The sequence below is a fragment of the Sus scrofa genome, chromosome 11 (assembly GCF_000003025.6).
Source record: "Sus scrofa isolate TJ Tabasco breed Duroc chromosome 11, Sscrofa11.1, whole genome shotgun sequence".
NCBI classification, from domain to species: domain Eukaryota; kingdom Metazoa; phylum Chordata; class Mammalia; order Artiodactyla; family Suidae; genus Sus; species Sus scrofa.
In genome coordinates this window covers 62,305,706-62,322,280 of record NC_010453.5, presented here as the reverse complement: position 1 = coordinate 62,322,280, position 16,575 = coordinate 62,305,706, and positions in this window count along the sequence as shown.

Here is a 16,575-nt window from a genome sequence, read left to right as displayed (position 1 = left end):
AGAAAGGGTAAATTATGCTATCTCTCATTTAATGCACAAAATATATTTTAAACAGTAATGTAGGAGGTTCCATGGCCTGAAGCTTACAGCAAAGTGTTGTGATCTAGGCTTCTGTTTTGAACTGAGCCACTAAATTTGGATGTGATGACAGAGAAGTCATTTACTCTTTTCTGTACTTTTGTCAGTCCAGCAAAAAAGCCTGCATATCTTACACAGCAAGAATCAATTATACAGAAAACCAAATCCAAACAAAACTAAACATAACTATGTCTGAGTTCACAGATCTTGTTTCATTAAACTTTTAATAAAACTAAAGCCTTTAAGCACTAGCAGTTATGGCATTAAAATGGTAGTGTCAAAACTTACCAGATAAACAAAATAGGTAGTCTTAAACATAAGCCCACTTTCACCTTGAATAAATATGCCTAGAGAAAAAAAAAAAGTCCTTCTTGTTCATGTCCCTAGATTTTTTTCCCCCTGTGAACAATAGAATCCCTCTTCCTCTGAAATCATCAGAAGGACTAAGTGCACAGGGCTGAGCTGCTCTCTGTAATATGCTCTGAAGGAGAGCAAATGTGCTTTGTCAATTAGCTAGTTATTGCCTCTTTCCTTTTATAAAGATCAACTTGAGCCGATTAGAAAATGAGAGAAAAGGAACTTTTAAGAGCAAGATGAGGACATTAAAACCAATATTGTAGACAGGCAAATGGAAAGCATTAGAATGGCGTTATTGATTGTTCAGCCTGGAAAAAATATGGTAATTATTCTACAAATAGCAGGAAAAATGGACCAGATCATCTACTGTGTCTTTTCAAGTTCTGTGATCTTACCTAATTCTCTCAGGGTAATAAAGATGTGAATGGTACTTTCAGGTGAATTTGGAGGTGTCTGTATCTTGAATCATCAAGGCATTCAAAAAAAAGCATGCAGATTCTCTCTCTCAGCCACGTAGCTCACAAAATCAACACACCTGGCCTCTTCCTTGAGCCCTCACAATCTAATATATACTAGCAAGGTGAACTGAGTGAAAATCTGAGTCATACTTCTGAATATTTTCATAATTTTTTGAAAGTAGTGTACTCAGATAAGTTATGTTTCTACCTGACATTCAAGTTTGATAAAAACCTCTCCCCATCTAGCCTATTACATTTTCCCTTCTTGTTACCAATACAGGGATTGGAAAATTTCAGAAAGAAATACTGTATGTTCCCAAACACCATCTTTATATTTCAAAAAATTTACAATGTCTTTCTGTAGCTCTCCCATTATTGTCCTATCAGGTGTCATTCTGCTCAAACAGTGTACCACTAATATATAACAGTGATATTGTGACATTTTCACTTGCACAACATTTAGGGTTTTCCAAGAAGACATCATACAGTACTCCCCTTCAATACACATTTCCCCCTGTAGTTCCTTCCACAGAAAGCAATCTTGTTCAGTAGCCTGTTAATAGCGCGTTTTTTACGTGAAGAGGTGAAGCCAATTGTCAGAAACGAATCCATACTGGAAACAACAGGGAGTGTATCTTACTGGGCTGAAACAAAGCATTACTTAAATTTTGGAAAGCGAGATCACCCCAATTCGCGTGATTTCTAGAGCCATCTGAGAAATACAATATCCAGCTTGAGAGAGAGGATGACTTGGAATCAAATAGAAGGAAAGAGAGAAAGAAGACAACTAACACAAGTCACATCACAGTATGGTATGGAAAATTCTCTCGAGCTGTGGGGCTTTTAGCCTGACAGCTCTGATATGTCATCCCTCCTGAATATATACATCCTAATTGGAAATGTGGCATTTTATGCGCACACACGCGTGCAGTCGGCATAAAAGGGCAATCCATGTCTTAGGGACGATGCATCATACAGAGATAATATGCATGGGGAGGGAGTTGAGTGAAAAGCATCACAAATCACCTTTTTGTAGTTCTGGGAATGAGAAAGAAACCTCCCGGTCAATATTGTCTACTGAGATTAAGGAATTTCCGCCCCCCCCCACACCCCCTTTAAATGCCTCTCACTTAATTTATAAAGTGAACCAATACACTTTTGAGAAAAAATATAAGATCAGTTTTGTTTATGAGAGAGTCATTCTTAGGGACGAACATATTGTATTCTGTCCTTTCAGTAAATAATTAATACTTTTCCTTTGGAGCCTGTATATTCAATATAGATGTTTTCCTCTTCTTCAACTTTTTTTCTTATATTGTTTTAGTGCCCATATGAACTGCAGTGTGTGGGGGAAGAGCAAAGTAATTGCCTATTCTGGTAACTTTGCTCACTGTCCAAAATAGCACTTCTGTTTCCATTCAGGAAAGGGAATGGGCTTGGATCCATCACGTAAGGTGCTGGGGAACTCAGCAGAATGGGTGACCAAGCAGCTAGAGAGTTAAGCCTCATTGCTTACTAGTACCTTCTGGTACAGATGTAGTCACTGCTAAAGGCTATAATAATGTCTCTTTTATCTAAGCTAGATCGTCCCCAATACCAGGGCCAATTATGGCCGAAGCAATGGAGTTTTCAGTTGTAATTCACGGATTGTTCCAAAGGCCTCCCCTCCGAACCAGTTCTGCCACCCTGTAATTCACTTTAAATAATTTGAGAACCATTCCATTGTGGAAGACTTACTGCCAGATGAAATGAAGATGTACCCTTGAAGTAGAACACTTTTTAAGAATTATGATTTTAGTGTTAACATTCTGGGCTCTGGCCATGAATGATGCTTGAAGAGAAAAGGAAAGGTGGACATTTTTAAAAAATCAATTCTCCTAAACCAAAATTAAGAACCAGCTGGAGAAACTTTAGTGATACAGGAAAATTATCCAAACAACACAAGAAAAAATATGTTTCGAGCAAATTAACATTTTTTGCCTTTGTTTGGATATCTGGATAATTGTGTCGAACTCCAGCCAAAATTAATCACTAGAAACAGTCATCCTGAGTTTTCATGATTATTTTCGCTGTAATAATTGCTTGTCAAATGTCAAAGCCAATCTGGCTTATATGCTGACTCTCTGCTCTTATGTACATCTTTTCTTTTGTTATATTAATTTTCAGACATACTCATTTAGATCCACAAATAACTTAATTCATTCCAAAATTATACTCCTGAGATTCTTTTCTCTGAGCCTCCTAAAAGGTCTTCTTTCTGCTAATTCAATCTCCCCAAAGCATTTTCACAATCAACAAATATGAATCATGCTATAACATTTTGCTAAATCTAATAATCTACATTTTCCCAGTCTTGGATATCACTCACCTGCAATTACCCCAGTGAAATGGACTTTTATAATTCTTACAGAACCAGATAACCAGATTATGTGAATTAAAGTTGGAAGGCAGAGGTCATGTGGTGTGAGATACAGAACATGGCTATTTAGGAGATAACATCTTAGAGGCCAATTATTCTGAGGCTCTCTCTAAACCTTTACAAGCTGAAGATACACTAATTACTTATTCTGTGAATTATGTGACAATGTCAAAAAAAATTCTCAGGGTATTTGCTTGTAGCCTTCTTTCCTAATGAGCTATTTACATATGGCAATTTCTCCCAGGTGTTATTTTAAAATATCATAACTTACTTTATAGAACAGAATAGTTCTTAGAAGAAGCCAATGAAGGTATTTTTTTCCACGTCATATTTTTGTCCTCATTTATTTTCACTTATTTAAAAAGTTGCTGATTCTAGAATGTTTTGTTTATAAGATTCAGAGAAATACAGTCTCTATACCTAAATGTTTAATAGTCACATAGTTAACGGGGACAAGGGAGAAACACGTGAATTTGCTCATAAATGAAGATAATACTATTCACACAATACCAAAAAAAGGAAGTTGGGTTTTGATTTGGAATTATATCTTAGTGTTCAAAGGGTGAATATTGACAAACTTAAAGCATTCTCTTTCATTGCTTGCATTCGTGCTTCCTGGGATTTTGTTGAGGTTGCTGGCTTTTTTGTGTTGAAAAAGCTTGATCTGGACATTGCATTGAAAAGCTGGATCTATAATGAAATGCAGAAACATTACCATTCTAAGAGAACAATTCAAACCATTCCGGTAAAGAACAAATTTGGCAGGACTTTTGATAGAAACAAGCAGCAAGTTTTAGAGGTGGTGTGCATTTTTAGAAATAAGGTTTACACGTCCATGCAACATGAGATATTTCTTATACGCCGTGTGCTCTGTAGGCCCTGGGGATAGAGAAGATTAAGAAAAATAGGCCTCTGGCCTTATGGAGTTCAGCCTCTAGAGCAGAGTTTTCGAACGTGGATCCTTTGCATTCATATCACCTGGATGCTTGTTTAAAATATAGGTTGCTGGCTTTGCTCTCTATTTGAATCTCTAACAGTAGAAGTAATACATTTTAAACACACTCCCTTGGCAATTCATTGGTGCCCCAAATTAAAGGAATGTATTGAAGAGACCTTGAATATTGCTGAGGCAGGAGTCAGAAGTGCAGTCCCCAGATCCAGTGACTGCAATGATCTCGGGACCACCACTCTGCCTTTTTTCGCATCACGTTTTTGTTCCACAAAATAAGAGTAAAAGCGCTGACTTAGAGCATATCTAAGATTCCTTTCACCACCTCTCAGGTAAGGAATGAGATTCTGTAGAGTCTTGGGGATTCTAATACCTGGGTGCCCTCTTGCTTGCAGTGTTCTATCTGGCTGTTACTACCCCTGAAAAGGGACAACACAGCAAAAATACATAGAGAATGAAGAGAATCAGATGGCTGACTTTTGATTTGCAAAAGGCCCCAATCCAGACAGACGACATTACATGTAGCCGGCTATAAAATGAATCAGAGCCGTTCTTGCCTTGAACTCCCAAGATCAGATGAAGATTTTATGGGCTCAGGAGGAAGACCAAATTACCCAGATGAAATGACAAGTACTGGGGTCTCATGGGATACATTTGGTTATAGAAAAATGATGTTATTTCCTATGTCCCACTTTTGTACACTGGGGTTCATGCCTCACTCTTCATTACAAACATAATTGCTTGTAAATGCCTTCCCAGACTTCCAGACCTGGGTTAAGAGTTCACATTTCTGTGAGGTCTTCTTATTCATTTCTATCCAACACAGGCATGTTTCCTTCTCTATTCCTATCGCACTCTCTACCTATTTCTATTATAGTTCATATTTCATTTTATGAGCATTGTTGCTTGGATGTCTGACTTGCTATGAGTCTCTGAGAACCTCCCTCAGGATCTTCCATCTGGCTTTTTTCTGTGTGTTCTCATTAATGCCATGGATTACCCTTTTTAGTTCAACTGCTCAGCCAACATGTCTAGGATTTATTCCGCTAAAATATGCAAAGTCTTTAGTAGTATTGGAGAGATGAAGTGAATTTTGTTGTGGTTTTTAGGGCCCATATCCACAGCACATGGAAGTTCCCAGGCTAAGGGTTGAATCAGAGCTTCAGCTGCCAGCCTACTCTACAGCCACAGCAATGCAGGCTCTGAGCCACATCTGCAACCTACACCACAGCTCATGGCAATGCCAGATCCTTAACCCACTGAGAGAGGCCAGGGATGGAACCCACATCCTCATGGATCCTAGTTGGGTTTGTTACCGCTGAGCCATGATGGGAACTCTGAAGTGAATTTTTATAAACTGAAAACAAGGGAGGAATGATAAGAGTTTAGCAGTGGAGAAAGCTAATGAAGTAAAGATCAGAAAACATCACTCGGTTTCCTAGCAGCCAGAGTGAAAAACAAAATGTTAAACTGAATAATTCTCATTTGATACATGATTCCAGATGACCAGGAATGGCCAATATGTCTTGGTTCTGAACTCAGAAAAATATATCGCCTGCATTTTAAGAGAGATGGAGGTTGAGAATAAACTCTCATCATGTATAAACAACAATAAATGAAGCCATGTACAATATAACATCACTCTTCCACATACCTCTCCAGTAAAAGGCAAGGTACTGTATTCAACTGTCGTTCTGAGAAGACATTTCTATGTGGGAAGAGTTAATGTAATATACTAAACGCATGTCACTTTGTCATGATCTGAGCTGATAAAAAGGTGAAAATGAGAGAATCTCAGGAAATAAATGGCTCATCTGTCCTTATCTAGAGCAGCAGTTTTCTCTGTGGGTTTTCTGATGGGAATTGGTCAAGTGTAGATGTTCTGTCTTATTGATTGAAAGACAACCCACATGCTTTAGAATTTAGGCAAGGCTGACATTTGATAAAATAATTAAAGAGCTGAATTAGTGTTTCTTATCCCCGGAGGTCTGCTACAGGAATACCTTCAGGCAGGGCCAAGGCTTTTCTCAAAAAGCCTTTGCACAAAAGCACAAATGCTCTAAAACAATGCAAAATAAAACCTAGTGTTTCCTATCATTAAGAATAGACAAGATGAGTTTTGCTAATGAGATGAAGGTACCAGAGGATACCAGAAGGCTGCCTTTGTCATGGTTGTCACCTTGGTAGCTTACTTTATTCATTGTAATTGCATCATTCATGAGTCTATGAATCAGTCTTCTCATTCATAAATTCTATGCATAGCAAACTTCTATGTGCTCAGATTTTTACATACAAATTCATGTAAGTTGGTTTCATGCATTTTTTTTTTCAACGCTGTTTACCGCTCCTACAACCACAAGGTTACATTCTAAATACTTGGCTCATTAAAAAAGCATTCATATGCTTATTGTGTTGGTGAATATTGAGAACATTTATTCTTTCTTTTATACACTAATGAGGAAGCTCAATAAGATAACCACAACAAAGATCCTAGTTATAGAAATTTAGACAAATAAAAAGACATAGAAAATATTTTCAATGCAGTTTTAACAGTATGTCAGTTCTTAAACTGAAAATACTTGTGAGCAAACAAAAACAATCATGTTTTAGTAAAAATTAAGATTTCTTGACAAAAGGTTTAAAGATACATATATTCTTTCAGGAAATGTATTAAATGGTTATTAAATCATGCATGTGGCATTTAGTGTATTCTACTAGTTGTTAAAACTAGTTATTATTCATTCCTCAAATGAATATCTGCTATTTTTTGGAGGATTTGTTTTTCCATTTTAAGTGGACTTTATTTTTTAGAGCAGTTTTAACTTCACAGCAAACTTGAGCACAAAGTATAGAGAGAGCTCTCATTTTCCATCCTACCTCCCACACACTCGCACCTTCTACCACTATGAAGATCCAGAACCAGTGTGGTACATTTGTTGCAATGGATGAACCTACATTAATGCATCATTATTGTCCAAAGTCAGTATTTTACATAAGAATCCACTCTGGGTATTATACATTCTATGGGTTTTGGCAAGTGTTTAATGATACAACACTGTTACTGTATCAGGCAGATTAGCTTTACTGTCCTAAAAAATCCTTTGTGCCCCCCCTGTTCATTCTTCCCTCGATACTAAACCCTGGAAAGCATTGATCTTTTTACTGTCTTCATAGTTTCGCCTTTTCCACCATGTCACATAGCTGGAGTCATGCAGTATATAGTCTTATTATTGGCTTATTACACTTATTTTATTATTTATCTACGTTTCCTCTGTGTCTTTTTATGGTTTGATAGCTCGTTTCTTTTTTGGCACTGAGTAATATTCCATCATCTGGATGTACCACAGTTCCTTTATCCAGTCACCTGCTGAATGACATCTTGGTTGTGTCCAGGTTTGGGGAATTATGAACAAGGTACTATAAATATTCTTGTGCAGGTTTTATGATGGACTTAAGTTTTGAACTCCTTTGAATAAATACCAAAGGATATGATTGTGGTGTCACATAGACACCACCAAATTTTCTTCCAAATTGGATTGACCATTTTCTCACTGGCAATGAATTAGAGTTTCCAGTGCTCCACATCCTTATCAGCATTTGGTGTTGTCATGTTCTGGATTTTGTCCATTCTTACGGATACATAGTAGTATCTTAGAGTTTTAGCTTGAATTTCCCTAATGACATGTGATGTGGAGCATGTTTTCTTAGACTCATTTGCCTTCTGTATATTATCTTTGGGGAGATGTCTGTTCAGATTTTTGTATATTTTGGATAACAGCCCTTTTTCAGACATATCTTTTGCAAATATTTTCTGCCCATCTGTGGCCTGTCTTTTCATTCTCTTGACATTGTCTTTCACAGATCAAAAAATTTTAATTTTAATGTCCAGCTTATCAATTATTTCTTTCATGAATTGTACTTTTGATGTGGTATCTAAAAGGTCATCACCATATGCAAGGTCATCTAGATTTTCTTCTGTGTTATCTTTGAGTTTTAGAGTTTTGTGTTTTACAATTAGGCCTGTGAACCAGTTTGAGTTAATTTTGGTGAAGGGTGTAAAGTCTGTGTCTACATTTTTGGAATGTAGATGTCTGGTTGTTCCAGCATCATGTGTGGAAAAGATTACTTTTTTTTTTCTTCACTGTACTGCCCTTGCATTTTTGTCAAAAATCAGTTGATTATCTGTAAGTGGATCTGTTTCTGGGCTTTTTATTTTATGCAGTGATTTATTTGTCTCTTCTTTTGTCAGTATCACACTGTCTTGATTGTTTTACTGGCATATTTTTAAATAAAAGGAAGAAAGTTATGGGAACATGATAAAGTAAAGGTTACGCAAGAGGTAGAATTCCTTACACAATTTTGACACGTAGATTCAAGATCTGTGTGTAAATATCCTGAATGTTTTTCTTTAACTTTTAAGAATTTTAGTGATTCTCATCTCTCCTATTTATTGTGCTAATTTTCTCCTATCCCACAGCAAAATTTCATGAATATATTTGTTTACACCTGTTGGCTCCCAGTTCAGCCTCTCGGTGAGGCCTCTTCTCAGCCACCATATTAAAGTATCCCTTAATGCACATTATAATCTCCCTTTCTTATTCATTTTCTGCTCCTTGGCATAATAGCAATTAGTGATAAAATGGGGCTAATGGAAATACGAAAGGGAAATCTCTGGAGAAATTAAAAATTATATTTCAGGGGTGTTTCCACTGTGGCTCAGCGATAATGAACCCTGCTAGTATCCATGAGGCTGCAGGTTCAATCTCTGGCCTCGCTCCGTGGGTTAAGGATCTGGCATTGCTGTTAGCTGTGGTGTAGGTCACAGATGTGGCTTGGATCCTCCATTGCTGTGGCTGCGGTGTAGGGCGGAAGCTGCAGTTCTGATTCAGCCTCTAGCCTGGGAACTTGCATATGCCACAGGTGTGGCCCTAAAAAGAATAAAAAAAACCCCATATGTCTATGCCTATATTTCACGTAACTTCTCCCAGTCTTCTAGATAGACACCAAAGAACATTTTTAAAAACTGAAGACCATTTCCAGCATGTGAGAACTTCCCATTTTGCTAATTGGATAAGTCACAATCTTTCGAAACCTAAGATATGTGTTATTGAAGAATGGGATATCACTAGCCCCTTCATAACCATCGTGAGGAATTTGATCTATCATATCACCGTACATGTGATCATCTGGGAAGTATAAAGGTTATGGGGAATGAGAAGGATTCGGGACTTTTCACCCAAAGTGACACATTCAAAGTACTGAAAGGAAAGAAAACTTACAACCAAGAATACTCTGTCCAGCAAGATTATCATCCCGAATTGAAGGACTGATAAACTTCCCAGACAAGCAGTTGGATGTGTGGTAATGACCAGTAATGTTTGTGATTGCTGGATCACTATGTTGTATAAAGAAACCAGCATAATGTTGTACATGAACTATACCTCGATTTAAAAAAAGGTAAGAAAAAAGATTAAGGCAAGACTGAAAGGAAAATGAAATCCAAAGTAATTTGTTTTTCTCAGCTGTAGGATAGAACATTTATAGGTCAGAGTGAAGATTTGTGTGAACTTTTGAAAAGTCTTTGTCTTTTCCTCAAATGTCATTTGGCTTTTGGGTCTTTGAAAACAGAATCAGCATCTTGTTAGGTATTCTTCCCTGTTTCAAATGGAATAAAAGGGCTTATCTTGTGTAATATTTCTTAACAGAAGTAACTTAGTAAATGAAATAAAACGACTCCTCTTGCCCCTACCAAAAGAAATTCATCTCTCTGAAAATAAGTAGTGATGACAAAAACATGAGAAATATGTATTGTATACATATTATATATACAAATATATTCAAATTTTAAAAGTTTCTCATTCATATAAATTAATCCTTAATGACTTTTTTTTAATATTTTTGCTTGGAGTGACATCTGTTACCACATTAAAAATTTTTTTAAGCTATCATCCATATATTTTCCTGAAAATTCAAGATCGTATAATTTGTGGACCTTTATTAGTTTAAATGATTATGTAATGAATTAGTAATTCCAAAGTAGATTGTGTAGGAAGAAAGCAATATTACTGTTGATCATTGCTTAATTTTCAGTCATTAACTAGAAAGGGACATTTTTATTGATGTTGATGCTTCCAGAAATTTGTGTGATAATTTTTTTTGCAGTTTCCTCAGCATTTTGAAAGTGAATGTCTTCAGATTAGAGTTACTAAAGAAAAAAAAGAAAAAAAAAAGAAAGAAAATCACTGTTCTAGAAAAAATAAAACCCAACTGTCTCGATTTTCTAATTTTGGTCCATTTCTGTTGAATAATATAAAGGGAAGTGAGCCTACTGCCATGTGGCTGGTAAATTTTTTCAGCATCTTAGAATCTTAGAGAATCAAGCAGTTTGGCATGCCAAGCTCACACAATTTCATGGCACTTAGTCAGTGGGCGTGGTCAGAGAGTCATATCATTAGTGAAAGAACTGCAAAGACTACAGCTTCCATCCTGTGAACACTGAATCTATGTTGTAGTTTTGAACAACAAAGTCCACCTGCATAACTAACGACCAGATGCACTGTCCAGGCTACTCTCATTCTTCCTTTCCCTTAGGAGGAGAGAACCCTGCTTCTTCTCTGAGCCATTGGCCCACATTATCAAAGCAAAACTCAATTAAAGCTATTCCAGCACAAATTCACACTTGGCCACAACATGACCCATGTGACTGTATCTGTGGAAAGAGGAACAAAACTCAGTCAAATGAATGCTTTTTCCTATTTCAAGGAGAATGTTTTTTTCTTAGGTAATATTTCCCATGAGAAGCAATTTAAAAACCAAACAAGTAACCCTCCCCCACTAAATTCATTGCTCTGTAACAAATGATGCTAATAAATATCAGGGATTCATTATTGTTGAATATACATGTGCAAGTACTATATTCATAGGTAGTTATGGGCTCCATAATTCTTGACCTGTTTTGTTTACTCATTAGGATGAAGTTTATCCAATTTTTTTTCCCTGAGAAAATGACAAAATACTAAGCTGTGCTGCTCTTGAGGATTTTATTCATTTAGTTAACTCATTAAACACTATTCTATTTTGTAGCACTGTATTCTAGGAGCCAAGAAAGAAAATGTTTTGTTGTATAACAAACCACCTCAAACACTCGTGGTTTAAAACAGCAACATTTTTTTGCCCACAGTTCTCTAAGTTGGCTGGGCGGTTTTGATCTGGGCCAGTGTGGTTGGAACTGGATCATCTGGGGGCCTCACTCCTATGTCTGTGCCCTTAGCTGGTATATCATCCTGGAGGAAGTCAGCCTGGGCCAGTTTACATGGTGACAAAGGAGTTGCCAGCAGCAAAGAAAGAGCCAGCCCCAAGATGCAAGTCCTATTCTTTCCTCTGCTTGAATCACATCTAAAGGCCTTGCAACCCATCACAAGTCACATGACCAAGCCTAGATTCAAATATCAGGGAAATAGACTCCATCTCTTGGTTGAAATTAGTGAAAAATATTGTGGCCGTGTTTTTGTTATTGTTGTTTTTTTAAGTATCTGCCACAGAGAAATGTTGAGAAAGAAACAGGGAGGAGAAACTGCACTTCAGTTTTCCTTTTCCTCAACTATGTAGGCCTTTTTTTAAAATGGAATTGACATGGCTTCAGGTTGGAGTGGAAGGGTGGGGGGATTTTCTGAGCTTCAGGTATAAACAGAGGTTCCTGGGAATCAGAAATCTAGCTAAGATCAGGGATTCAGCTCAGGAGGTAGAGCTTTAAATTGCTGCAGTCAAGAAGAGATACCTCTGCCTCACTCAATACCACTACATAGAAAGTATGTCTTTAAGACAAGAGTTGCCCTTGGCAACCAGCATCAAGCTGGACCTTCAGTGGATTCCTAGAAGCTCTGACTCTAAACCCCAGTAGCTAACATCTTCCGGTCTTTACTCTCCTGCTAGCTATTCCAACCAAATGGCTCAATGCTGCTAAATCCACAACTACTACCTAACCTGGCCACACAGTTCAGGAGACTGTTGGGACTGCTTCCACCGTGGTCAGTTCTTTCTAGGACAGTGATGAGGAAGAGCTGCAACATGGCCAGTGAGAGTTATGCATCATGAGGTCTCCCTACTACTCAGCCTTCCCTTGGCCACAGTATGTGAGAGTTGCAGAGAAGGAAAGCATATTGGGTTCTTATATTTTTTGTGCCTTGATGCATCTCCAAAAGATAGAAATATCTGTTCTAAAAGCATGCCTATATATTTTTTTTGCAGAAGTAGATATAGTTACTCTTGTTCCCATCTGATAAGTGATAATGGGTTGGTTGGGTTGCAAATTGGCTAGAATGGGGTATATTTATAAATCAGATTTTAGGGCTGTAGGTGTGGGAGAGATCTGGAAAACCTGGATTACAACCATAAAAAGAGAGTAGTAACAGCATTATTGTGCCTTTACTTTGGGAGAGGGACGTTAATTACACACATCCATTTAATCCCACCCATAAACTAGAGTGGTAGGTGATCTTAATGGTACTTGTAAGGCACTTGGCCTGAGTTTTAATGGGGGTAAAAGATAAAGCAGCCATCAGAAGACTCTTGTACATTAGCATCCAGGGCTATCTGCTTATCCACCTGCAGCCTTCTTTCCTAGGGTGTGACTATGACACCTTTAGCCCCAGGTTCAGAAGTGCCTTGGTTCCAAAGGAAAAAGTATTTTATATAATGTTCTTCCTAGATTTTTATTATAGTTTTTTTTTTGCAATAGATATCATAAGTTAATCATAAACAACCAATCAGTTCTTTAAAGACCAACTTTCTCATTCTCATGCCTAGGGTTCTCCTTTGTTTGCCTTGACTCTGTCTTAATGGCTTTGTGGAATCTGTCTGGTCCTCTGATGCCTCGATGACTGGAGCTCACCTCACCTCCCTTCAGAGATTAGTCCCCCAGCATTGAAACTGAGGTCCAGTTTTTTGCTCTCAGATTTCATTTCTTCTGCTTGCTTGCCTTGGATTCTGAAGATGCCTAGCTCCTTTGAGCTATTGCTCTTCAGGAATTCCCAAACGTCCTGTATTATAGGATCACCCTTTATTAAAACTGTTTCCCGAAATAACTTTATGCTATTTATTGCCAGATTAAAAAATATTTTGAAAGCCATATCCACGGCATCTGGAAGTTCCCAAGCTATGGGTTGAATCGCAGCTGCAGCTGCAGGCCTATACCACAGCCACGACAATGCCAGATTCTAGCACATCTGTGACCTATGCTAAAGCTTCTGGCAATGCTGGATCCTTAACCCATTGAGCAAGGTCAGGGATTGAACCCACATCCTCAAGGAACTATGTCTGATTCTTAACCATCTGAGCCACAACGGGAACTCCTCATTTATATTTTGTCTAGAGGATGGGTCTCTTTCCAGCATTCAAAACTTGGTCAGTTCTCCTGTCACCTGCTTCGTTCTTGGGTTGGGCTCAGAGGACTGGGTCTGGTTCCAGGTGTGAGCTTTGTCCCATCTATCTGCGCCTGCTGCAGGTAACCTCTAAGATGGGTGTCATCAAGATATATTCTGCACCACATTTTTGTCTTCACAAGTTATGTGCAGAGAAATGTTGATGAAGCCAGAGAAGTGTATTTTGTAGGGAAGTGTTATTCAGGGAAAATACTCAGAATGTTAAAAGAACAAAGACAAAACATGTCTCTTTAAAAAGGTATGCAATCACCCTATAAAAAAGGTATTTTTTGGCTCTTTCATAAGCTCACAGATAATATTTATAATAAACATGACTCATTAAGAGACTTTAGGGGATTCTAGCATTAATGAGCTTATATTTTATTTCATTAATTTTGCATAAATGCCTTTTTGGATTACTCATGACCTAGAAGAGTGGTCCAAGGTATTTACAAATTGAATGGATCACTTGCACACTATTAAAATGATCAACGTTGCCTTGACTTCTTTACTTGTTCCCATGACTACCATATAAATTTCCTAGCAATCATTTAAACGGCCACATAAAATTTTAGATGATTTCCTTTGGAAGGGTAAGAGACCTTGAATTAATAGGACCACTCTTCTGGATGTTTAGGGTAAAAAAAGAATTATTCCCTCTCCTCCTCAAAATGGCTAGACTTATCACTATACTTGTATCTTATACACAGTCTTATTAAGGTATAGCAATTACAGTTTGTCTTGTTTGGATGCTTTTTTTTTTAAACCTTATAAGAATGGGCAAAAATGCTGAATTCTCTAAATGCAAGGAGATCTATTGCAGATTGCACTGAGAAAAATTCTAATTATGACCTTCTACCTGGTTTTACAGTTATCATATTTTAAATAAATTAGCCAGTCATATGGCACTGCAAATTTTACTTTTCATTTTGTAGTTACGTCTTGAAAAACTCATGCAAGCAGTTTAACGTGTCTACCATTTTCTCCAAAGTGTGAATACAAAAATGAATTTAGAAGTTAGAAATCTAGTTCTTTTGTGTAAGACTATTTAAAAAATTATTTGTAATAATATGAAATTAATTTCTGCTGAAAATTAATCATTAAGCGCTCAAGAACTCCCTTATCATAAATATTTTAATATTTGAATCAAAACTTGGATCACTCACAGATTTTTAGAATATGAGAAAAAAATATTCTTGTAATGAAAATTTTTTATTATTTGAGTCAAATCTCTGTAGAAAAATCTCTATTCAAAAATATCTTCCAAATGTTATATGGACTAAATTTCAAAATATGTTTAAAAAGGCATAAAAGAGTTAGAAGGATAAAAACAATATCATTTGATTCAATATAGTATGAGATAATATGAAAATATAATTAGCCTCTAGTTTCAGTTATTTTGGAATAAACTAAATCCAATAAACATCAACATTTCTGAAAAAGTTATTGATGCTAAAATTTCCTGCTCTATAAATATTTGGGCAATAAACAGCGTCTGATTTTCTCAAATTTTATTTTTTTTTATATCGCAGTCCAGAAGATTTATAGCTATATATCTATATATTTCCCAAGGCAGCCAGCTGCAACTCTTGAGGCAACGTATAATATTAATTCAGTTTAGCCTCCTGAGTTTCAAGAAATGTTGATGCATACCACATCATATTATATTTATTTTGTATTTATGGTTTTAGTCATAGTATTAAATGATTTATTTCTGAAATAGCTGTTTATCTCTTTCCTTTGTAAAACTAAACATTTTTTTCTATTTATATAGCAAATGATGAAGAGTGAGCTAGTCTATACATTTCCAGAATCATGTTATTTTCTACTGACATTTACTATATAACATACTTTCTTCTATGAGAAAAAATGAGTTATTTGTTTAATTTGAATAATTTGTTTTAGCAAGAATACTTTGTGATTTAAAACATACTTTTCGAAGGATTAATCCAAGAGGACTGACCATATTTTGAAAACCAAAATCCTAAATTATTCTCTCCCTGTCTTTCTAATTAATGGAAGATAAAATTTAAACTTTCCACTCAGTTTTTCTGTTTGAATTAAAAAGTACATATTTTCTGATCTCAGAATTGGGAAGTATATACTATGTTAGGGCTAGTCGGATGTGAGAAAGGGTATAAGCATAATTTGAAAATTATTGGAAAGGTAATTATTATACTCAGAAGCTGTGGTCAGATATTTATTTATTTTGAATGTTTCTTCTATAAAATACTTAAGATTGAATTATTTTATCAATCTTTCTGAGAAAGCCTTTGAAATCAATTATTTTTACTAGAAGATGCAACCCATCCATTAAGATTAAATTTTTGAGCAGTTGTGAAAAAAGCATTCATATGGGGAGTTGTAATTTTTAAGACTCTGAGTGCAAATAATAGAAAAAAATTAAGGTGTTTAAAGCAAACAGAAAAAAAATTATTACCAGATGTGAGGAATATCTCATTAATCTCAGTATTAGGAGTACAGCTAGACCTGGAACTAAGACCTGAGATGCTATGAACTTTCTCTCTGTGTATTTCTCTCAGCTCTTTTCTGTATTTCTGCTTATGTTTCTCTCTCTGAAGCCCTTAGTTCAAATAGTAGGATGAAGGCTGCTATACCATAGTCTCAGAATTTTATTTTATTTTTTTTGTCTTTTTAGGGCCACACCCATGGCATAAGGAAGTTCCCAGGCTAGGGATAAAATTGGAGCTGCAGTTGCCAGCCTATGCCACAGCCACAGCAATGCCAGATCTGAACCACGCTTGCAACCTACACCACAGCTCATTGCAACATCAGATCCTTAACCACTGAGCAAGGCCAGGGGTCGACCTGCATCCTTATGGATACTAGTTGGGCTCATTACCGCTGAGCAATGATGGGAACTCCCATAGTCTC